This window comes from Canis lupus, chromosome 38 (genome assembly GCF_003254725.2).
Source record: "Canis lupus dingo isolate Sandy chromosome 38, ASM325472v2, whole genome shotgun sequence".
Classification (NCBI taxonomy): domain Eukaryota; kingdom Metazoa; phylum Chordata; class Mammalia; order Carnivora; family Canidae; genus Canis; species Canis lupus.
In genome coordinates, this window is record NC_064280.1 from 13,960,021 (window position 1) to 13,985,332 (window position 25,312).

At 47.6% G+C, this 25,312-nt stretch overlaps 1 protein-coding gene and 1 long non-coding RNA gene across 5 annotated transcripts in view; one reads left to right on the forward strand and one right to left on the reverse strand.

Annotated features, from left to right (window-relative positions):
* TGFB2 (transforming growth factor beta 2) overlaps positions 1-25,312 on the forward strand; it is an 81,021-nt gene that overhangs the window by 23,517 nt on the left and 32,192 nt on the right. The window lies entirely within an intron of this gene.
* On the reverse strand, positions 15,807-24,766 carry LOC118353544 (uncharacterized). Its single transcript, XR_004812683.2, has 3 exons — positions 24,669-24,766; positions 16,369-16,420; positions 15,807-15,984 (listed from the first exon to the last, which is right to left on the reverse strand). It is a non-coding gene; the product is annotated as an uncharacterized LOC118353544 (long non-coding RNA).

Sequence of the window (25,312 nt, forward strand, 5' to 3'; positions counted from 1 at the left end):
GCAGGAGGGCAGCGCCCTGCGGAGGCTCAGGGGCTTGTTGACTTGAGTGCAAGTGTTAGGGAGAGAGCAGGCTTTTGCAAAGGAATCAGGGAAAGCACCCAGAACAGCTAACCTGCAGGTACGCTGGCGCTGCGGCAGAGACCAGGGACGGGGATGTGGCCTGCCTGTCACCCACGCTCAAACCCCTGAACAGAAGCATGAACTGTCCCCGGCACAGTCACTTTTGTGGACTCTAGTGCCGAGATTCTCAACTGCAAGATGCATTGAGCCACCTGGGGGGCGTTTAACGTGCTGGGGGCCACTTCCCAAATTTCAACTCAGTTGATGGGGGGGGAGGGTCTGTGGGGCAGGGGCAAGTGGGGGGAACTTGGCATCTTTAGTTTTCAGAAAAGCCCCAGGTGATTCTACTGTTTGGCTCCAGTTGAGAAACTCTGTTTTGGGAGTTTCCATAGCTTTTGTTAAAACTATGTTTTTTCCGTCCAGCTATCCTTGTTATAATATGAACTTCTGAATGAAGAAAAGGCATATATTTGAGCGGAGGTGATGGGAGAGGGAGAGGATGGATCTGTCTTCAGTAATAATAAATAAAAAATACTGATAATGCTAGCCATCAGTTATTGAATAGTTACATTAGGCACCGTGCTAATCTCTATTTTGGCCTTATGAGATAAATATAATTATTATTCACTGTTTCATAGTTAAGAAACCGAGCCTGATAGACATCATGTAATTTCCCCACAGTTATGTAGCTGATAAGTGGCAGAGCCAGAACTCCAACTTGGTCTGACTTCAGAGCTCATCCTACCGATCGGACCCCTAAGATGATAAGCTTAAATATAAAATTTTGGACGAAGGGATAAGATGTCAGCAAAGGAGAATTCATGGAAAACAAGCTGTATCTGTGTTACTAGGAAATCATTCTATTGTGAAAAAGTGAAAAAAATGAGATGTTTGGGTGTCTTTCTTTTTTTCTCTTAAATACAGTATCTCACTCCCCAAAACCTGGAGAAGTTCAGGGCAGGCCCAGAACCCAAGGGCTTGCACGCAGATGTGGGAATGAGGTGGTGGCTTCTGAGTTTAGCTTGTCCGTGTTCTGTGTTCCCCATTTGAGGAATGGAAATGGTTTCTTCTTACGTGAGCTGACACGAAGTGTGGCAATCCCTTGCAGTTTATTCTCTTGCTCAGACTGTGTCATCACTGGAGCGTGTAATACAAAATCCGGGTGTTTCTCATTTTGTTCCCTGGATAGGAACCACCTTTTTGTTGTTGTTTGTTTTTCTGCAGGCTGGCAAATCTGAGTACTTACTTAAACTACTGCATTAATCCGATAATGCCTGTTAAAAGTCCAAATGGTACCAGGCTAAGGCCCTCAAAATTCCACCACCCATTCCTGGCAGCCCTACCTATCCCCATACGTATGAAAGAATGTTGCAGATTGAGGCGCCCGGTAAATATTTGTTAAATGAGGGAGTGCATGAATTTGCAAATATGGGTCATAATCGAAATAGTACCTTGCATGTTGCTAAGGATTTCTTGGGAACTGAGCAAGGTCATAGTTAATTGGTAAGCTCCCGGTTTCGGCCTGGGGCCGTGTAGTCTGTTAGCCAACTCCTAATTGCCTACCTGGGAGACCTTTCTGTACACGAAACATAGGAATATTAATAGGCTTTTTTAAAAAAAAAAGTCACCAGCCTCTGCTTATCTCTCTTAGCCCTTGATGAAAGGATACTGACTTTTCCTTCGCTCGAAGTAGCATTTTTCATATTATAAGTCAGAAAAAGTGCAGAGTACCCAGGGCACATGAGGAGGAGGAGGAGGAGAAGCTACTTGCCAGCCCATGCGAAAGAGGAGAAGCCCCACTTTGAGGTAGTCTTGCCATGGAGAGTCCTAAGGGGACACCTGGATTGCTCCCTGCTCCCTCTGTGAGTTCAAACTGCTGTCACTGGAGTTACAAAGGGACAGTTAGGCCTGTGTGCTTGGGTCTTAAGCCAGACAGCAACAAGTATTTTTAGGGCTCTTCTTGTCTCAGCCTGATTTCTGCTTGAAACTCAAACGCATGCAGGCTACGCTGGACCAACATTGAAACGAGTCTCCGGGAAGTGTGGGAGGGGTTGCATTAGCACTACAGCCTTTAAGCAGTGGGTTTTTTTTTTTTTTCTTTCTCTCTTTTCTTTACCTTTTTTTTTTTTTTTTTTTTTTTATTGCTAAATATCCAACAGGCTGAACGGAGGAAATTCAAGTCTAACCCTGGAGGGACCCCTGTTTAGTCATCTGTCTAGACAGACGGGTTCATATAATGGGCCTCTCTGTTTCTTTTGCTTTGTTATAACAGACGGTGGTCCCTTCCTTTAAAGTTGTGAAGATGTCAGCCTTTGGTTTTTTGATCCTAACCTACTGTTGATAAGCCAAGAAAGTGACTCACACATGAGCCAAAGATGACTCTGGAGTGTGACACTGAGTCTGTAATAGAATAGAAAGAAAATACAGGCTTTGCATAAAGGAGACCCGGATAAAATCCTGACACGTAATATGGGGCAAGTCAGCTACCTTCTCTGAACCTCATCTTTTTCTTCTCGAAAATGAGAACTAATGAAAAAAAAAAAATCTCCTTGATGGTCCTTCCAAAAAAGAAATTAATACTTACACATGCCTTGCACATGGTCAGGGCTAAATAAACCGGCATCCATCCATCCACCCATCCATTCATTCATTTATTTCAGGGTGGTCGATGAAGTCTTTAACTTTCTAGCTTTTGTATACTGAGAATTACAGGGGAACCAGAAATTCCAGCCCATGTTTTTAATACCAAATTTCTGAACATTGAGAAGAGAGAGTGACATACTTTTTTTTAAAGCCTAGGAAGAAATTTAAAAAGTGTTACTGATTTTTGTAAGAGGAAATAATATCGGAGATAGTGTTTAGAAATCGATGGAACTAAGTAAGGAAGAATGACATTCTCTGTCCTCTCTGGAGGGCTTGAAACTCTCAGAACTAGCCTAGAAGGACTGTGTGTGCTGGTTACTATTGCTGCTTGGTACATCTGCCTCCCATGTTACCTCTCTTTAATCCCTGCCTGGCTTGTCCCTGGGAACACTGATGTGGAAAATTTTATTTTATTCAGTTTAATTCAGTAAATATTTACTGAACGTATATTGCCTCCAGGGTGTGGTGTCTGAACCACAAAGGTAGATAAAAAAATGAGATAAGTAGGGATGGGTCCCTCCTGGAAGAGGCAACACAGCCGGCCCAGAGAAAGGCGCTGGGATCACACAACCCAGGTGGAGTTGAGGTGGTGCTATTTCTAGTTCCATAGGTAAGATTAGCCATGTTTGCTCTCGAAGCCTCAGTTTCTCAGCTTCCACCAAAATGGGATAAACCTGGTGGGTTCAAGACAGATGGCAGGCCCCTCGAAACAGATCCTGTTGCTTTTGTTGTTGTAATTGTGTATATTGTTATATAACCCTGCCCTCAAGTAGCTTATAGCCTACTTGTGCAGACAAATATGTAAACTAACAACCCTGCACAAAGCAGAATCCTAGAAACCTGCCGAATGATATTGACAAGCAAAGGACGCTGGGAACACAGAGGCAGGGTGGTTGGTTAACACGAAACCACCTTTGAAGAGAAGCGATCCATGTAACACCCACAGAACAATGTATGTACCTGAGGGATGGATGACCATGGCCTTCCAGTGAAAAGGGAAATAGGAAAATCAGCCTATTCTTGAGCTATTAAAGGACAGAAGCAGATGATGTCTCTGTTGATAGCAAAGCTTTTCACATTTCACAGTCCAGTTCGTGACATTCTCATATATTGAAATTCCATTAGAACCCAGGGCTATACGTGGCTTCGGATATGGTATGTCTGAGTCATGTCTCTTTCAATACAACTGCAATCAATAAAAACCCCAGTAAAATGTGGTTAACCACAAGGACATCCCTCCCCACCAACCCCACCCCCAAATCAGCGCTGTGATTCATTCAGTTCACTGCTCCTCCCCCTCATATACTGTGTACTGAGAGAGACTTAGGCTTCTCAAGGACAAAGGACAGAAGGCCTATTCTGGTGCCAGGTGCCTGCCCCTTTGTGGTACAGCTTGCTCCTGCTGACCCCCCAGGGGAAAGAAAGCCCAGCCCTCTCCTCTACCTTGAGTGGCCGTGGAGGGGGAGAAGCTCTGGCCCATGTCATGGGGGTGCAAGGTAGATGCATCCCAACGATGCAGTCTGAGGCCTCCAAGGGTCTTACTTTATCACCACTCTTTCCATCTCTCTCACTACTATGACTGTAGTACCCTCTGTAAAGGGAATCCTGAGATGAGCACCGGTCTCCCCACCGTTGGCCACCATCTCCCTGGTTCTCATTCATTATGTGTGTTGTGGTGCTTCGTCCTTCTTTTCCTTACACAGAAGAGACCTGAGGGAGCAGTGAGAGTTGTGGATATACAGGGAGGGCTGGGGCGGGAAGGGTGGTGGGGGGAAGAAGGGTAAGAGAGAAACAGGTGTAGAAAGGGCATGAAGGTAGAGGTCACTTGCTTGCTGTTTGGGTCTGGGGCCCTCTGCTGCTTCCACGGCACCTGCGAGCCCGCGAGCCAGGGGGGTGTCTGCTGGCAGGCTCTAGAGGTCATCCCAGCTGTCCTTGAGATATGAGACATGACCTCTGGTCACCCACAGGGGAAGTCGGGCCTCACTAGTACCTTGAATTGTAAAAGCAGAACAAGAGAGTTCTCTTGAGAGAACTCAACTCTCTCTTGAGAGAGTTCATCTCCTTTCTTCTTAGGAAAATGTAGCCTTTCTTTCTCTCTCTCTCTCTCTCTCTCTCTCTCTCTCTCTCGGTTCCTACCTGCCCCTCAAAATCGGCTCTCATATGCCTTCTCAAAGTGGCCACCTGGAAGGAGGCTTCACTTAAGAGTTCTGAGCTTAACCCTCTGGTAGATAAGGTGAAGCCAATTGAAAATGGTATTTTATTATTATCTTTTCTATTCTTTTCATCGAAAGAAGTTCAGTCCTGGCATCTGAATGAGTGAAGTCCAACTTTAAATCACTGGCTGTGAGATCATCTAATTTTACCACGTTGCTCTCCTTGCTGTTAGTTAGTGGACGAAGGTAGGCCTGAGAAGTCCAGTTGCATTTAGCTCCTCCTGTGGGGGAAGCGAATTAGCCTTTGCTAAGGACCCTTGTCTACTGTCTTTTATTTACACTCGGTGTTTGGTCAATAACAACAATAATGTTTATTACTCATACTTGTGCAGTGCTGCCTATACTCCAGAGACTTCTCCAAGCGCTTTGGAGATGCTGGTTCGTTTGATTCTGGCAATAATAGATAGGTACTCCTATCGTTTCTACTTCACATATGAGGGAAACAAGGCACCAAGAGAGATTAAATGACTTGCCCAAGATCAATAGCTACTAAGTGGTAGAGCCAGGACACGTACCCACCTTAGCTGCCACCCCCATTACTTGGAAGCTCAGATGAGTCATCAGTCATGTGCACAAGAGCAGCACGGTGACAGACACCAACTCTGGAATGAAAATTGCTCAGGTCTGTTTGCTTGGGGAAAGGCTGTCCTCTCTGGAAGTAGAGTCCACCTGGCCTAAAATACATAAAGCATTTATATCTATTAGAAACCTATGTGGTGTGCAGATACGCAGCGCTCCTTAGGTTCTAAATAGAAAAGAACAATCAACATGCCAACTTCTCTTCAGATGGCTTAAAAAAAAAAAAAAAAAGAACGCCTTTGATTAGCAAACAGTACAAATGTTTATAGACTTGGAGGATTTTTAATATCTTTATTTGAATTGCACAAAGCAGCCAAATGTAGTTTGGCCCTGGGCTGCAGCATATATGTGTCTGGGTGCCAAGAAGCAATTGCGCTCCGCCTGAGATGCCAAGCATTCCAGACCTGTTACCTTGTAAGTGTAATATTTACCAGATTTTTGCTTCATCTGGAGATGAAGAGCAGAGCTGAGCAGAGTGGGGGCGGGTCAGGCCGCTGCGAAGGGAGCTCAGTGTTCAGAGGAATCTCTGAATGAGTAGGTAGCTGGGAAGGTGAACAGACATTTGCCAGAAACAACCCCTTTGCTGGCAACGTGGAATCCAGGAGGAAATAGCAGAGGCCAACATGTTGGGGTGCTCGCCGTGTGCCAGGCACGATGCTCTGTGTTCTTGCGGTCACAATCGTCTGTTAAGGTCACAGCTGTCTGAGCGAGACCTTGTGTCACGTCCATTTCGCAGATGGGAAAAGTGCGGTTCGTCCCAAGGTCTGTCTGTAGTTGTATGTTAGTGAGGCTGGCCTAGAGCAAGGGAGGCGAGCGTAGGGTCCCCATGTCCTCTGTTGACTCTGACCTTCACAGCCACCCTGCCACGTGGCTGCTGGTCACATTTTACAAATGAGGAAACTGAGGCCTAATACGATGAAGAGCATCCCCGCCCCCTCCCCCCAGGCCGCTTTCCGGTGGCAGAGCCAGGAGTGTGGACTGTGGGCCTGCTGAGTCACAACACTGCGGTCCTCCCTAGGCACCTGTGCCAGGGGGACAGACAAAACCCAACCCTAAAGCTCAGCAAGCACGGCCCTCTGCGATGTTCCCGAAAGAGAAGGGGCTTGGGGCAGAGGCCCGTATGTCCATGAGCAGAGCCAGTAGATGAGATACTGTTATTAGAGGTGTGATGGGTGTGTGTACACGTGGGTGTGTGTGCGTGTGCATGTGTGCCTCGGTGGGGAGGTGCAGGCTGGAGCAGGGGAGCATTGTTTTCAAATTGAAGAGAGCAGAGGTTGCCAGAGAAGTGCTTTAGTTTCGTTATCACTTCATCTGATGAGTCAATGGTGACAGGATCCCCAAGGTCAGCAAAGGGAGATGGAGAGAGCTGATTCTAGTTCTTTCTACCCTTACCAGATGGGCAGATGGGGGCTGTCAGCAGAGCCCCCAGCAGAGCCTCCCTATCTTGGTGGGGTGGGAGGTGGGGGGTGTGAATTAATCCCAAGCACCCGAAACAGCCCCCCACCCCCACCCTCACCCCCACTCCCAAGTGCTCAGGGCTGCCTTCCAAGGAGGCTGGAAATATAAACAGAAGAGCCTTCTTGTCCCGAGGCCCCTTGCAAGAGCCTTTCATTCTGCCCCTGTGCCTGTTGCTTTGGGGGATTATGCTCTGGTCGACTCTCACTCAGAAAGAAGTATTTTTAGCTGAAGGTGGAAAATTATGAGAGCAAAGGTATGAAATCAAAAGCTCTCTGGTTAGTGTTGTCCCTGGAAGAACCGTCGCCCCCCACGCAGAGAAAGTGTGCTCAGAGACATGCACTGAGATTTAAGAAGGGGCACGGGCTCCTCAAGGGCTTGCTGCTGCTGAGCTCCTGTAGGGACTGGCTGGAAGCACCTGGTTTCACTTCCAGATTCAAGTAGGTAGTCGGGTTTTTTCTCTGTGGAAATTCAGATTTTTTTTTTCCCCTTTACTGGCTTCCAGTGCCACTGTGTCCTGTTGAACATCTGGACGCAGGAAACTGAATCCATCCTTTGAAATCTAAAAGCAGAAGAGGGTAGAGTAACTTGTCTGTAGTGGAACAGCCACTTGACCACTGGAGTCAGGAGGAAGGAAGCAAGGACTAGAGTTACCAACCCCTGCCCCCCAGACTGTGCTGAGACCATTTGCAAATGCTGCCTCTGGTCTTGGAGGGGGGAGCTCCTGTGGTTATGGGCGTTCCTTCCAGGCATTGGAGGTGTGTGGGGGTGTGATGGGCTGTTTCTCTTCTGGTCACTCGCTCTCTTTTTGAAAATAAATGTTTATGGGGCTGAGGAGGTTGTTTTATGACACAAACCTACTGTAAATTGGTTTTAATGTCTTCTTGGAAATAACTGTTTTTTTTTTTAAGATTTTTATTTATTTATTCATGAAAGACACACACAGAGAGAGAGAGAGAGAGAGAGAGGCAGAGACACAGGCAGAGGGAGAAGCAGGCTCCATGCAGGGAGCCCGTTGTGGGACTCAATCCCGGGTCTCCAGGATCACACCCTGGGCTGAAGGCGGTGCTAAACCACTGAGCCACCCGGGCTGCCCAATAACTGGGTTTTTAAATCAAATAGTAGATGATAAAGAAGGTTTCTAGGGGAGAGTAAAAAAGCAAAAGGAGAGGCAAGTCTCAACCAGGAGGAAAGAAAACTCTGACAGAGTCTTAAACTTTTGGGTTCTGCCCTTGGATAATACAGGAAAGCTGCAGAACTGGATTTATGATGTAAACAGAGGTTTAATTGGAACACTAGGAGCACAAATGAACCCACATTTAGACAGAATCTGAAATCCTTTTTTTTTTTTTTTTTTCCAATGTATAATCCTCCTCAAATTTGTTACTGATCTTTAGGAGGTTCCAAAATGCAAGGCTGGAAAGCATGTCTTTTTGGAAAATGTATCATCTATTGTAAATATAAATCTACATTTAAGAAAAAAATACAAGAACATTCTGAAATGCAATAAGAAGAGTGTTCATTTGTCCTTCGGAGGTCCCTCTTCTTTTTGATGGGAAAGCAGGTGGCTTGCGGGCACAGGAGTCACCGGCTCCTGTTGGCTTCATGGGCAACTAGGAATTCCTTGCATAAACCACTCATCCCTTAAACTCTGATGTTTGGGAGCTTTTTGCTGAAGAATTTTAACAAAACTGCATGTCAGAGGACTCACAAAATTTGGTGATATGTTCCATGAGTCAGATTTCAAGGAGTTAGAAATTGCAACAAAATTAACCACAAGCTTCTGAAGAACTTCCCATGAAAGGCATTTTCAAGCAAAAAATGTTGCCTTTGGATTTCCCCACCTAAAAAGGTAGAGAGTCAACACATACTGACGAGAAAGTACCAAATGCTGGAGCCTCCCGAAAATTGTGAAATGACCAAGAATGCCTACCCTCCACCCTTTCCTTCATTTTGGCACCACAGAGTTTTTGTCACGCATGGCGATTTGGTGGTGCTGTGGCCATTCTGCAGATACGAGATATAGAGAAAGTTTACTTAAATAATATAAAGTAATTCACAGTTTCTGTGGAGCCCTTCCAGAACATCTTAATTCAGAAAGAAAGAAGAAGAAAGAAAGAAAGAAAGAAAGAAAGAAAGAAAGAAAGAAAGAAAGAAAGAAAAGGAAGGAAGGAAGGAAGGAAGGAAGGAAGGAAGGAAGGAAGGAAGGAAGGAAGGAAGGAAGAGGAATTAAATATCATTGGGTACATTTCTTATTTTTAATTTTTTAATGACTGTATCTTGTCATTAGTTTATAGGATTCAAAGGTATAATCTTTCTTGTGGAGATAATCAATGTCACTGTGTATGTTAGAACAGAATTAGAAATAACCTGAGATAGAAAAGCGTTGCAAGGTACGTGGGGTATTTGAAAAGCTGAGAAAAGCAAATACGTTAGATGCTCCACTATCCGTTATGAACAGGGTTGTGTGTCATAGGGGCTGATACTGGCGTCTGAAGTGATGACCTGCAAGGAGTCCATCGTAAGCCCCTGCTCCCCTGACTCTCCCACTGATTACCTCTGGGGCCAGTGAGGCCATATGTAATCTGTCTGGCCTTTGTCTCCTCATCTGCAAAATGGAATCAAAAATAGGATCTACCTCAGAGATTCCTCATGAGGCTTCAAGGAGAGAATCCAGGGCAGGCTCTTAGCTGCTGGCCCTATTACTGGCACCTTCCATATCGAGAGGCCGACTTTCCAGGGAGCAGATTCATCATATGTTTGCTTCTCCTTCTTCCTCCCTAAAGTTCAGGGGTCATAGAGAGTCCATTCACATCCCTAGAGTCTGCCCAAAAAGGGACAGAAGGACAATTCAGATCTGTCGAGAATGTAGGTTACATTGACCTGGGTGACCTGTGAGGGTGACCTGTGAGGCCACTCAGTGAAGCGGGGAGGACAAACAAAAGAGTTGGCTGCAGGTGCACGTATTGTTCAAGGGACTGATGTCACAGGGATTTCACAGAACCATCCCAAGGGTGGCTTGAGTTCTCTGCCTTGAAATCTGCATGAACCCTTCCCAAGTTTGAGGTGATGTGGTGAGTGAGAAGAACACCTGTCAGAGTCAGGATTTGGGTTGGATAATCGCTTATTAGTACTCTCCGGTTACAAGCTCGGAGCCTCAGTTTCCTTATCTGCAAAGTGAGGGATCTACCTCAAAAGTGATTTCCGGGGGATTAGATAAGGTAATGTAAGCTCGCACTTGTTATCTTTGAATGACTTCCTGGGGTGTGTGGATGGCCTGTTCTTCCTCAAGGACAATTGAGAATAAGTTTAAGTACAGCTACGCCACCTGATTTACCGCCTTGCACTGAACAAAACGCTTTCACAAGCATCATCGTACTTGAGCAGGGACTAGGACCCCGTGAAGCAGTCACAAGTTGACAAGGCACAGAGAGGTTATGGGGTCTTCCTCAAGGTGACACAGCTTCAAGGACAGATGGGAATTCTTACTAAGAAGACATGGTCCTTGGCATAAACCATCCATCCCCTTATCCATAGGCTTGGGAATTTTTACTGAAGCGCTTTAATAAAACCACATGCCAAGAGTAAGATCAAAGTCTCCTCACTTAGCTACAATCACACACAAGACATGTCATGGGCTGGTGAGAAGGAGCCTTCGCACAGACCCCATAGGGACTCCTTCGAAACCCACATGAGGCTTTTTAGAAGTTCTGGCTCTGAACTCTTGGTGTGTCCAACTCTGTCCTCTTGAGGAAAAACTGAAGATTCAGACAGCTAGAACCAGACTCGATCGATAAACTTCAGCACATGGTCTGGGTCATTGAGGTGACTGTATTTTAAAGGACGTCTGGCTCTGTCATCCCTCCTCAAATCTGTCATAAGACTGCTCCCAATCACCAGCTTCTTCTGCGGATCTCTCCTACCTTAGAAGGCTTTGCTGAGCTTGGGCTGTTCTGGGACTTTCCATCCCCTGGTCCTTAAAATATTGCAGGACAAACCTTGATTGGGAGGGGCCATGGGGCCATGGGGCCATGGAAAGAGTATAGACTGGGTTGGCAGTTTCCAGCCCCTTCTCTGTTCTAGCTGATGTGCACACGTGACTCATCTGCTGGAAACCTCAGTACTTTCATTTACACATGAGGAGCTTCAGGAGGGGGCTGACCTAGCACAGAGTCGACCCCATCAATAAGACAGCACCTGTACAAGATGCTGCTGGGTTTAGGATGAGATTATGTTCAAGCAAGTGCTTTGCAAGTTGTACGTGAAGTGGGTACTTTTAATAGCACGATCACCCGAAGTCTCCTCTTACACCTGGTTTATATGTGAGTAATGCAGTGGGTCAGCAAATCCGGTGGATCCAGGAGTGGTTTTTCTAACACATGTCCTACCGAATCAGGCTCACATGTGCCCACAGGTTTCTGATTCTAGTTGTTGTAAACTGAGTAGCAGAGGCAGATGCAAGGACTGTGCTGTGTGTGTGTGTGTGTGTGTGTGTGTGTGTGTGTGTGCTTGAATCTGTAAAGGCAGAGGAGAGGGTGGCTCCTATCCCCAGGGTGTCAGGCAGTTTTGACATAGGGGACCTCTTCTCTGTTCCTGGCTGGAAGAGTCTTATTGATGTCTCAGATATCAGAGAATAAGTGCAGTTTTCCCCCTTCCACTCCCAGCGGTCATTTATAATATAACCTTACATTTATTAAGTACTCGTTATGTTTCATATTCATTATCTTATCTAACTCTTAATGGCAGTTCTTAGAGACAAGAGTTAGCATTCTCACTTTTTTTTTTTAAGGATTTTATTTTTGTTTATTTGAGAGAGAGAGAGAGAGAGAGAGAGGCAGCAGGGAGGGGCAGAGAGAGAGGGAAATGCAGACTCCCCGCTGGGCAGGGAGTCTGACTCAGGGCTTGATCCCAGGACCCTGGGATCATGACCTGAGCCAAAGGCAGACGCTCAACCAACTGAGCCACCCAGGCGCCCTGGCATTATCACATTTTAAAAACAGAAATGAGTCTGAGTCCTTGCCCTCATGCTGCCCCTGTCTATCAGGTAAACATGTAAAGAGGTGACTATAATACATAAGTGCCATTGGGGCATAAAGAAGGGAGAAGTCAGTTGTGTTCTGAAAGAGCTGGAAAGTCTTCCAAAAAGAGGAAGCACTAATGTTGGACCTTCCAGGATAAGAAGAATTTTGCCAGATGTGGCAGGGGCATGGATGTGGTGGTGTGGTGGTGCCTGGCAAGTTTGGAAATAACAGGGTGCGCTTAGGGCAGAGTCCACTGTGGCAGGGGAGGGAGGAGGGGGGATGACAGGGTGCCCGTGAAGTGGGCAAGGTAGATTGGGGTCACAGTCTAGAAAGCAACACACGTTATGAAGTTGTTTCTTTGAGGTGACTGAAAGTTATTGTGCAGACTTCTCTGGTTGGAGGTTTAGAGAGAGGAGGGGATGCTTAGGAATGGAAGTGGGCATAGAGAGAGGGAAGGAACAATAAAATCAGAGTGGGAGACACACCATAAGAGACCCCTAAGTATAGGGAACAAAGTGGGGATCGCTGGAGGGGCTGGGTGGCGGATGGGGTAACCGGGTGAGGGGCACTAAGGAGGGCCTGTGATGGGATGAGCAGTGGGTGTTACAGGTAACAGATGAATCACTAAATTCTACCCCCGAAATAAATAAAGCACTAAAGCACTATGTGACTAAATTGAATTCAAATAAAATATTTTGAAATATGGTAAATTAAAAAAAAAAAAAAGAATGGAACCTAATATGCTAGAAAGGCATGCCAAGCTATCGCAGAGTCTGTGCTTTCTTACCTGAACGTCAGCGGGAGGCGGGGAGTCTCCCAGCCTTAGATAGACACGTGGAGCCCAAGCCCAATGTTGTCTTAGACGCGAGGGAACTGAGGCCTGGTTACTGATGCGCCACCATAGGAGGTCTGCGGGGAAAGCGCTGCCGTCCTCTTCAGACTCACTTCTGGAAGGCCCACCGAGCAGAACCATGCATCTGTGTCTTCTGCAAGATTAGAATCTATAGTTAGAGGACTCAGTACACCCGTAGAGCAGTGGGTGTGGGATTAGACGTGGGCGTAATTACCGTAGAGCGCTGGAGAAGCCATGTTTGCCTCTTCGAGCACCCTCACCCCCCAACCAACTTCCTTCCTACAATGAAAGCATAATGTAGGGTCAGTTGGTTTCAACAACAACAACAACGACAACAACAACAAAAGCAAAGGGGTTTGTAAAGGTCCATCCGTGTTTGGGCTGCACGGGTTGCCTGTCGGAGCAGAGTGACGTCGGTGAGGCCATGATGGGGGGAAGAGAGGCCACGGCTACAGCGGGTTCTCCACATCCAGAGGGACAATTTGAAAGCGCCGGAAACTCCCAGGCAACTGTGGACTCTCGTTGAACACTGCAGAATGACTTTGTCATCGAATAGGCCTACGGCCACCATGGCCTCTGCATCTTTGTTAGGCCCACCGAGGCAGCGCCTGTGGTCCAGTGTCTCCCTCCCCTACCACAGAAGAAAGCTGAGGGTTCTAAAGACATGGTCTGTCTCCTCCTGAGACTGGAGAGCCTGGCTCTCTCCCTGCTTCTCTCTCTCTCTCATTTCCAGGTCATTCCTAAAGTGCCAGTTACAGAGGTTGTGGTCGATCATGGTCCCCGAGGTGGCTGCCTGAAATGGCCGTCAGTCAGTCCCTTTCTCCATCTTGGCCCCTTTTCTGTACTGTCACCCTCGGGCCACTGTGCTTTTTGGAGGAAGGCGTTTCTGACGTTGTTTCTTTGAGGTGACTGAAAGTTATTGTGCAGACCTCACTGGTTGGAGGTTTAGAGAGAGGAGGGGATGCTTAGGAATGGAAGTGGGCATAGAGGGAGGGAAGGAACAATAAAAAAAAGATGAAATCGGAGAGGTGACGTGATTGGAAGTTATTGTGGCCCTTGGAATAGCTGGCGCTGGAAATAGCTGTTCGAAAGAACAATGAAGAGAAACCTGTCACCCAAGCATCAGAGCAGCTGAGAGGTCCGCGTGGCTAATTCAGTGTTGCCGTATCTCCCCAAGTCGGAGCGTCACCGAGGTCTCAGGGTCAGTCCTCTCAGCCTGCCGTCCCCTCTCCTTAGTATCCCTGGTGTCAGGGGATGAGCATTAGATTAGCTCCAAGAAGCCCAGAGAACCTTTACAGAAAACCATTTGGCCTCTCGGTTGTGGTTTCCTCAACACTATGACGGGGACGATGTTACTGTGTTTATCAGTTACCGGCTCCGATGAGGGAATACGTGAAAGTGTGTCGTGGAACACCAGGTCCGTGCAGGTGTGATTAGCGGTCATGGTCATCAGTGACTTTGCTTTTGGAGAGAAGAGTTCGTGTCCTTCTGCTTTGTCATGCTGAGCACCTGTTACAGGCTGGGAGGGCTTGTCCTGGGGCTGCAGCTGGGACACAGGGGTGGGAAGCCAGCCGACTTAGCCCCGGTGCTGGTCAAAGTTACAGAGGCCCTTCCCTCGGTACGGAGCCTGTCCCCCCAGCGCCTGTGCTCCCAGTGCCCGTGCTCCCAGTGCCATTCCTCCCAGTGTCCGTGCTCCCAGTGCCATTTGTCCCAGTGTCTATGCTCCTAGTGCCATTCCTCCCAGCACCCATCCTCCTAGTGTCTATGCTCCCAACGTCCATCCCCCCAGTGTTTGTGCTACCAGTGTCTGTGCTCCCAGCACCCACCCTCCCAGGGTCTGTGCTCCCAATGCCATTCCTCTCAGCACCCATACTTCCAGTGTCCGTGCTCCCAGTGCCATTCCTCTCAGGGTCTGTGCTCCCAGCGCCCATCCTCCCAGTGTCCATACTCCCAGTGCCATTCCTCTCAGGGTCTGTGTTCCCAATGTTCATGCTCCCAGCGTCCATTCCTCCCAGTGTCTGTGCTCCCATGTCCATCCTCCCAGTGTTTGTGCTCCCAGTGTCTGTGCTCCCAGTGCCTGTCTGGGCACCCATCCTTGCAGCATCTTTCCCCCCAGTACCCATCTTCCCAGCGCCCTTCCTCCCAGTGCCCTTCCTCTAGCATCCTTCCTCCCAGCATCCATCTTCACAGTGTCCATCCTCCCAGCACCCTTCCTTATAGTACCCGTCCTCCCAGTACCATTCTTCCCAGTGTCTGTGCTCCCAGTGCTCTTCCTCCCAGGCGCCTGTTCTCCTGGCACCCATCCTCCCAGTACCCTTCCTTTCAGTGCTCGTCCTCCCAGCATCCGTCCTCCCAGCACCCATCTTCCCAGCCTCCGTCCTCTTAGTGTCTGTCCTCGCCGTCGCCCATCCTCCCAGCGCCAGTCCTCCCAGTGCTGATGCTCCCAGTGCTGGTCCCTTGTGGATCCTGGTCAGGAAGGTCTAAAAGGGAACTCACCACGAGCTCCTTGGGGAGACACGCATGCGGACCTCTTCCTGGCTCTCCCCAACCCTGACCTAGGGCTACAGAGCTACAACGACATGGCTCACTCCCAGCTCACTCCCTAGGTGTTTAGCAGCCCTTGACGAGAACTGCCAAGTTTCCCTTGTCCAAACTCCTCTGGCTCTGAATGTATCCCAGGATCCCATGGGTGCTCTGCTGTGCAATGTGTGTGTTCTTCGCTGGCGACCTTTCTTACTTGTACGCACAGAAGCTAGATTAATCTACTCAGGTGAGATTATGGAAGTGGCTGTTTTCTTTTCGGACACAGGGAAGCCTTTCAGATATGTTGTCGAGCCTTTTAAAATGGTGTAACGAAACAGCTGAAACTAATAGAATATCCTATGTCAATTATATTTCAATTAAAAAAAAACCAGTCCAATGAAATCGGTGCAAAATGGCAAGAAATAGGCATCTAAAAAAGGCGTAATTCACTCACCTTAACGTGGCACACGTTGTTCTGCTGACTTGAGGGTATCCTAGGGTGTGTGCATAGAAGCCCTCTGCTGCTGCCTCTGTATGAATCCCCATCTCTTTGCCTTCGCCTGTTGCATATTTTATCCTGCTTATGTACCTGCGTGTTTACCACTCTGGTTCTCTGGGACTTCTGTGTGCTTTTATCCTAATACATTTAAGAAGCAAGGGCTTTATTCAAAGAGCTCTTCTTTAAAGGGGACTTAGTAGCAAATGCTTTTGAGGAAGTGGAGGAGACCCACTGCCTGGATCTGAGTTAAAGCATCTGTCCTGTGTCGTCTGCACGCTGGCCTGTCAGAAAATAGGGCAGACAAGGCTTCAGAAACCACCTGTGTGTTGACCCCTTGTCAGAAAGACTTCTGAGGGTGTCCGAGAAAAAAACAGAGAGAGCTGTAAGACTGAGCTCCAACTTTCCTTAAGAGGAGAATCTCTCTTTTTTTTTTTTTCTCAAGAATTCCATGTCTGTCCTCAAAATAGCAGCACCCTCTGTCTTTGGGGGGGTTTACAAGAAAGTGGGGCAGGTTGGACTCACTCTTTGGGTGTCCCAGCTGCTGTTGTCCTGTTGGTTTTCTATCCCGGTGTCCCTAAGAGCAGATGAAATTTCACACATTTTATAGCCTCTCTACACCCAAATCATGGGATGGATGCTAAGCCGTCGGGCTTGCTCTCAGATACTTAAGTAAAAATAACCTTTTGAGCATTTTAAAGGACTCAGCTGTGGTCTGGTTCTGGCCATGGAGAGTCTCAACTTTAAAGATGGTTTTTGTTCTCCGCTCACAAGTGGTGACCCCACCTTGAACGAAAGTTGCTTAGCACCCAACTGAACATGATTTCTTAAAACAAGCCTAACACCCGCGGCTCCGTTCCAGAACACGTTCACACCGCAGTTAATCTGGATTCCTATAATTCCTGTATGGTCCCATATCTTAATTGACCATAGCTGTGTTGCCAGAACAAACAGGACGGGGGAAGAGTACACACCCTTTCTGAATACATCTACCAACCCCAGGAAAGCACCATCCTCTGAAACTCGAATGTTCTTTGCAAGGTACTGAATGACCATCTACTGAAATGCTAATAAGAACATCTGACAACTAACAAAGCCTTCAAAGCACTTCGCGCTCCCTACCATCTTTGTATTTGAGATTCAGGGCTGGCATTCAGCACAAAGAACAATTCAGATCTTCCATGCAGCTTTCCGAGCAAATGTACATGGGAGACAAATCTCAGAGTGTTGATTCACAGAGAATAGGCATTCTGGGGTGAGGTGGGTTCCGGAACCTTCCTCGACCTTGTCCTGTTGGCCGTAGACTTGGCTGTCCACCCTGACATGAGCGGCATGTGGTGCTGCCTGCCGCGGTGGAAACGGCTCTCAGGAGGAGGTTGTCCTATGGATTCAGGTCTGCATTCACCCAGACAAATTTTAGAAACTTCGTTCGTGATCTGTGAGTCTAGGAGATTGAGTGAAATATGTACTAAGTGGCCTTCTGATTGTAAGAGTTCGTCCTCTGCTATATCATTCAACAGATGAATGCGCTGGCTTACCAAATCAGATTTTAAATCCATCTGTATGTATCTGAAATGAGGAATGAAGTCAAATAAGTAGAGGCATTTGAGTAGGGGTTGAAATGTGTGCCTAAAAAAAAAAAAAGCCTCAGGGTATGAGACACAAGATAGTAGCATCTGTAAAATAGTTTGTATGAGAAAGACCGAAGACTTGAAATTTATTATGCACTCAAAAGACATAGAAGATAGGAGTGCGAAGGTGAAAGAGGAGAGAGCAAGAATTACTGTTGGGATGTATTAATGAAAGTCTAAGTCCCGCAGTAAGGGAGGTGACGGTGCTACTACTCTCTTCGGCCTTGAGAATTATGTGCAGACCTGAGGATCTGAGTTTAAGATTGGAGCAAAGAGGATAACGTCCATGAAAGTTAGAGGCTTTCATGAAAAATCATGGAAGGAAGTGAAGGTGTTTGCTTAGGACAGAAATAGGGGTGGTGAGATATCAGAACCGGTCTCAAAATTTCTGAGGGGGGTCAAGCAGAGAGTAAGTCCCCCTGTGTTGCAGAGCTAGATCCAGTGGGAAGAGCTGTGAGTAGGCTGACCTCAGGGAAGAGCTTTTTGTGCAGCTGGAGCTATCAGAGACTGCAGGAGGCCGTCCACCTGATTTTGGAGTTCTCTGTCGCTGAGGAGTTCTGGGAGAGACAGTCTGGTCTCCTCTTGTTGTAGAGAAAACTGCAGTCACAGGAATTCGATGCCAACAGCCCTGAGAGAGCGCCTGGTAGGTGCCAGGCAATGCCTGGATGTGCTCTCAGTCCTAAGTGCAACGTAGAGTTTCAGAGAGACGGAACGCTGGCTGCGTTTGCTTTCCTTCTCTCAAAGTGGATAATCCGGACCATCTATTCCACCTCGTATGTACTCACTCCCAAGTCATGAATTTAATACGTGAGTAATAATAGCCCCTGCCACTTGGTTAAGTTGGTAAATAGCCTGCAATCCTAGCAGGGTGTGTGCCCCGCCGCCTGTTAGCTTAGCTCTAGGGCAGAGCAACAGCAGCTCAGCACAGTGCCTCAAAGTACTTAGGCAATTGCCTGGCAAAGAAGTCAGGCCACAAGCAAGAAGCTTACAGCAAACTGGGAGAAGCTCACGGCACCAGACACGCATTGGCCATTATATGCATCACGGCCATAACTTTAGAAAGATTAGAAGGAAGCTTTTCAGCCTAGTAAAGAGCCACTCCGCCCAGTAAGCGTGTCAAAAATCCACGCCAGTCATTCTAGAGCTGCAGGGAAAGTGCAGTAGTTTCTGGAAAGGCGGATTGTTGAAGTTTGGGAATAAGAATACTCTCTGCTGGGATGAGCAAGAATGTCTAAGATTGTGTGCATTTTAAGCCTTATTTTGCCAATGTTTGGTGTAATCCTGGGAAGACTTTACTCCCCGGTTCCTCAGTCTGTAAAAAGAGATGGAAAGTGAAGGGCGCTTCTAATCCATTAGGGGATTAAGGATGACATCCTAAGTTTCCAAGTTTAATTTGTCAGGAAAGTCAGCACATACTGCCCTTTTTTTTTTTTTTTCTTCCCTACTGACCTTGTTGGGAGGCATTGCTGAATCCTGGGATAATTGTGCGGATTACTATGTTGTGGGGTCTCTGGCCTCTTTAAATGCCGTTAGTGGGCCCAAATCATGACTGTTTTGCCCCATTAGGTATCATAGACAGAATGAAGAAGAAATTGAAGAGAAGGGAGCTAAGAGCAGAGCAAGAAAATCCGGCAAAGGATGGAGGGAAGATAAGAATGGGGAAAGAGAAAGAGAGGGAGAGAGGGAGAAAGGGGCAGGAGAGAGAGAGAGAGAGAGAGAGAGAGAGAGAGAGAGAAACCCAAACCAAGAGAGCTTTAGGTGCTTTAAAGAATGAGACAGTGGCTGAGAAGAGCATCTGCACCCCTTCTAGAGAAGTCCCAGCCATGGGAGGCCATTGGCAAGGGAGATGCCACATTCACGGGACACCTGCCCACAGAGGAGGGTTTGAGTGTGGCCCTCGCCACACTCACTGTCTGTGACTTTTTCTCAGTTAGCCACTAGCTTCTCAGCAGCCGTGCTTGGCCTGCCCCACAAGCACAGATTTTGCTGCGAAAACCCAGCAAGGCCTACACACTTCGCCGACACAGCCCTGAGCCCGATGAGGGAGAAACGTAAGAGGAATGGAAACAGAATAGGTATTTCCATGTAGGTGGGGTTTTTATGAGCCCGATGGAAACTTGGGAGCAGACACTAGAAACCCCGTGTCTGTCACAGTTCAAGAAAGCCAACTGCCATGGGCCGGCACCACTGTTATTTTACTGCGTTTGCCCTGCGCGGGAAGGGGCCCAGACACTCATGCTGACAGTATGCACAGTCTCAAATAGCAGCGAGATGAAGGCCAAGTCACATAAGCTGATGCTGACACAATTAGCCTCGCAGATGCCAACAGCATGTCAAGTTCGACACTGTCCCCGACTCGGGGATGTCCCCCCTCCCCCTTTAAATGGCAGATGCTCTGGTGCTGTGTTACATTTAATAGGAGGGATGGCCGGAGAGAAAATCAGAAACCACTGCTGATGCGCTGTTTATTTCTCAGTCATTTTGTGTTAAATTGCTGTGACTTGAATGTCAGCAGTGTTTGGGATGTGGTAGTGAAATAAAATCCATAGCCGGTGTGCCAAGACAAATTTCAGAAAACCCCAAAACACAATTGTCTTGGTTTCTTGCTGGCTGTGTGTCTGCACACACAAATAGAAGCTAGTTTATTGCCCTCCAACCATTCAGTGGGTTGCTTGTCTTGCCGCACTCTGGGGGATGTCTAATGAACCCCAAACTACTTCCCTCAAAGCTGGGGATGTCAGGAATGAGGGGCTGCTACACTCATTTAGGCATGTCAGAAGTCCATGCCGATTATGGCACAGATGCAGGAAAAGTGGTCATTTCTGGAAAGGGAGATGAGAAGTTAGCTCTGTTGATTGGAGGAGCGTGGGGTAGGAGCCAGTAGATGCCACGGGGGCCGAGGGCCACTGGGCACATCCGTATGGGAGGCCGTCGGGTGCTGGACGATATACTGATGTTGGCAAAGTGCGTCTCATGGGGAAGCATTCACACTGAGCAAGCCCCCAGATCTCCAGATTAGGACCATTCTTTCCAGGAGTGTCAGTGAAAATACTTGATCTTGTATCAAACTTTCTAGAGCTTTCAGGCAAGGTCAAGCTGAGAAGTTGAGAAGGAACCACTTCTTCTTGTGGGTTTTGCCCCAGTGCCCCAGTGCCCCAGTGCCTGGGGTAGCATTCGTGCCTTGTGTTCAAGGGGCATCTTTGTGCAGAAGGCAGGCATCATAACGAAAAGCCAGAGCTTTTGATTGAAGGGCCCGGCTTGCCTTGATCTTAGCCAAGAGCTAGTCCACTGTCTTTGCTCTCAATCTTTATCTGTGAAATGGGGATGAAAAGCACCCTCCGTCTGAGCAGAAATGAAGTATGTGAGGCTAGTGGGTCCTCCCACAAAATGGGAGGGAGTGATGAAGTAGAGTTCTGAGGCTGCGGTGACACCAGGCCATTCTTTTTTAGGGTGTGGGTGGTGGATGGACATATTTTATTCATCCCTGGCTAGTTCATGACGCTAAGTAACGGGAAGGGAAGCCTGGCCAGCTTTGTTGTGGTTGGACCAGAGTCTAGGGCAGACGCTATCAGACCTGAGTAAAACAGAATCATCTGAGATTCACCCAGTGGGTCTGGGATGGAGCCAGGTAACGAGCGTAGTAATGAGCTCCCCCCAGGCAGTTCCCACGCAGGTAGTGAGTGACAGACATCTAATGTGGGGTTTAGGGGAGAAAACCATTTTGGGGAAGTTTTATGAATGGAGAATGCTTAAAATGAGAATGATGAGCTGCAAGTGAGCTGAATGGCCACCTAGTTCAACCTGCCCCCAGATTCAGGACATCCCATAGCATCTTATCATCTCGAAACTATGCAAATTTTTCCAGTGAGGGGAGTGCTCCCAAAGGACAGTGCATTTAAGAAAAAAAAAAAAAACAAAAAACAAAAAACTTCTAAATTGTTAGAAAAACTTTTCATGCATTGAGCCAAAAATATGACTCTGGCCCTTTTGGAAAGTAAGGACTTCCCATATGCAAACCTCTGAAATATTTGGAGTCTTCTGGTGTCTCTAAGTTGTCCTTTCTTCAAGCTAAGTGTTGTCAGTTCCTTTTTTAAGGGGTTGGGCTCTCTGTTCTGTCTCTGCTGGAGAATCAGCTCTGGAGCTTATAAAAGTCATTCTCAATCCAATTAATTAAACAGTCTCTGGGGCTGGGACCCAGGCATTCATGTTTTCAAAGTTCTTTAGTTGGAAATGTGTAGTCAAGGTAGACAATTAGTGCAAATCATGGGGGAATTTTATTTTTCCATTATAAGAGCCTCAGATCTCGGGATGCGTGGGTGGTTCAGCAGTTGAGCATCTTTGGCCCAGGGCATGATCCTGGAGACCTGGGATTGAGTTCCGCATTGGGATCCCTGCAGGGAGCCTGCTTCTCCCTCTGCCTGTGTCTCTGCCTCTGTGTGTGTGTGTGTCTCTCATGAATAAATAAATAACATCTTTAATAAAAAAAAAAAAAGGAGCCTCAGAGTCTCGTGATGCTGCAGTTTCATCTTTTCTCTGTCCTACTCTTTTTTTTCTGCGTGTAATGCTGATCAAAAGTTTAGATGGTCCCAATAAATAACTTTCTTAAAAATAAAAAAGGTTTAGACACTCCTTTGTCATTTAAAAAAAATCATTTGAAATAATATATTTATTGAATTACTATGATGCTCTACATATTTTCCTAGATACTTTGGATACTTACTTCATTGAACATAACAAAGATCCCTCTATGGAATTCATATTCTAGCAGCAGGAGATGGACAATAAAAAATAAATAGAGACTTAAATAATCAGTATTTTCAATTTTAGTAGTATGTTTGAAGATGATCAGTGCTTTCAAAATAAATAAATAAAATTAGTATGTTTGAAGATGATCAGTGCTTTCAAAATAAATACATAAAATTAATTAAATAAAATTAAAAAGTCTATCATAGGTGCTCCTTTGTCTGTCTTTGTGGATTTCTTTTCTTCTATCCTTTGTTTCAGTGGTTCCTAAGCTTTAGGGAACATGAGAGTCACCTGAGGCGTTAGAGAGAATGCAGACCACCCTCCCTGGCGCCCGTCTGTGCCTTTGAGAACCCCTGCTATGGAGGGGCCAGACATCCGCTAATGACCAGGAGCCTGGGCTGCTCTGGAAGCCTCTGTAACCTCTCCCCAGGGAGGGACACTCACTTGTATTTAAGGCCCAGGTGAGTGGCGAGTGCCTCAGGCAAGAAGACAGACCCAGTGGGAAATGACACAGCAGATGGCCAAGTGAAGCGCTGCCTTCCTCAAGGCTGAGCTCTGAGCATCCTCGGGGGTATTTCTCTCAGGCCCCAAACCCACATTCTCTGTCAGAGCTCCTCACATACTGGTCATGTCCTGAGACTTGCCCTCGGGTTTTGTTTTTTGCAGCCTTTTATGCAAGTGGCTCTGCAGTGAGCATCCTAGTGGGAGATAGGATGGCTGGATGCAGAGAAGGCTGGTGCAAGGAGGAACCTTGGCCCCTTTCTGAGGCAGAGCCCTGAAGGCGGATGGGAGGGGGGGGTCTCAGAGAACTTGGTGGCTACTAGGTTGAGCCATTTATGAACTGCCCCAGTATGCTTAGCTGCCTCTGCTCCTTCTCCTCTCTCTCTCTCTTTTTAAAGTTTTCTTTATTCCTGAGAGACACAGAGAGGCAGAGACACAGGCAGAAGGAGAAGCAGGCTCCCCATGGGGAGCCCAATGCGGGACTTGATCCTGGGACCCCGGGGTCATGACCTGAGCCAAAGGCAGATGCTCAACCACTGAGCCACCAGCTGCCCCCTTCTCTTCTAATGAAGTTAGTCAGGCGGTAGGAGAGTCTTCTCTCCCTGCGGATATTCAAGGGAGGCCTGAGGATCCCTGGGCAGCTTTGCTGCAGAATGGGAGAGGGGACAGGAAGGGACCTTTCTGAGGGGAAGTTAGTGCCAGTTCAGTGCTCCCTGCGCAGTCCTGACCACGTGATTCAATGCACAGTGTATAGGGGACGATTGCAATCCTTGTATAGATGGAAAAACCGACTCAGAAAAGCCAAGAAACGTCCCTGTTGCCATATAGCTAGCCCCGGATGATTTGGGATTAAAATTCAGATGGCTTGGAAGGTCCCAGGTCGCATTAGGATCCTATGTCTACATTTCACCGTGGCGGGGCTAGCTGTAAAATGTGCGGGATGCTTTTCAAAATGAAAATGTGGGGCCTCTCGATCAAAAAGCAGGGAAAATATCCTGTGGAAGATTCTAAACCTTAAAACTTTTTCCTTTGTTCCGTGATCTCCTTCTCTCTCCTCTCTTTTGACCTGTTGCGGTGTTTTCGTGGGCTCTTTGACGTCGTGCTCGCTTGGGTACGGGGACACCCCCAGGGTGGGAGCAGACTCGCAGCCACCGGGGCCCTGCCCTCTACCCTGGGACGGTGCTGCTGGGTTCCCCCAGCCTCCAGCCACCAGACTGATGCATCTCCCTTCCCACAGCGCTGCCACTCTGACCCCTAGGATTGCAAACTCTGCAGTGGGCTTGGTACCTGGATCAGGAGTGGGCAAGAGTTGCCCTCTGAATGCGTTGCAACGCTGCCGCCCTGCCCTGCCTGACCCAGACTCCCCTAGGTGAGGCTGGGGGCACCAGAGGGTGAAGGGCAAGGGGCCCGAGGACCACTCTTAGGGAGGCTCGCAGGTCCTGAGAGATGGAATAACACATGAGCCAAGGCTTTATGCCCCCTGCCCTGGTTCCATTTGTCCCCTCGGACTTCCCTTCTAAAGCCTAAACTCAAAGATGAAATCATTAAGGATTTCAAGACGGTGACCATAGATCCTTAAACTCACGTATGAGGCTTTTCAGAGCCTGGGGACTCTGTGTAACTGCACTGGTCACATGTCCATGAAGCCCTGGGCTGTGGAGAACCAAAGAACTTTAAGTAAAGGTTCCTGACCTTGAGGTGTCTCCTTAGGGAGAAGACAATATATAATGAGCTACTAATAAATTACTGGAGTAGATAAGCAGTCAGGGTACAAGGCTTGAAAAAGTAGCTTGTGATTAAGTGCCATGATTAGGCTTTCTGTACGCTGTTACTTTGTAAATTGATAACTACTTAGATTTCCTCATTTGTTTTTCCCCTGACCATTCCCCCAAATTTGATTCAGCAGGGATGTGTGGCCAGGGTCGAGGAGAGGGGAACACCACTCACTTGATGTCATTCTGGAATCTCCCATGTGCAACATTTTCCCTGAGAGGCAGGCCCACGGGAACGAGCATGGGAGGAGGAGCAGAATCAGCCTGGTGGTCTGATCCAAAGGGCGGCAGGAAAATCGATTTGATTGAACCAAAAAAAAAAAAAAAAATGGGTCAGAAATTGAGAGGAAAGAGCCAACCAGGATGTGAGTGTGGGTAAGTTGGCAAAGGTCAAGCACAAGTACCTGACCACCTGGCGATGGAAGAGGAACTGGGATTGGAATTACAGAGGACTTCAGGGAGAACTCCCATTCCAACGGGGGAAATGAGTTCTTGGAGAAGGTAGAGGAAAAAGCTCCATCCCTTCAAGGCTAGGTGGGTGGATCAGGGCTGCACAAGCCATTAAATACCTACCCTGCCTCTCGGGTGCCCTGAGCCCCGGGAGTGAGCCTGCTGTGTCCCTGGCTGGGTGTAGATGGGCCGCTGTCGCTTCTCCCTACACTGTGCATCCAAAAGCTTTTATGAGGTAAGGGTAGGGTCACAGCCCAGGCCAGAGCAAGTTGCTGTGACTCTTTTTTTTTTTTTTTTTCCCCCAAATGCAGAAACATCTGCCAAGTCACTCAAGTTCCTCAGCCAGGCAGGGGGCTGGTGACCCATAGC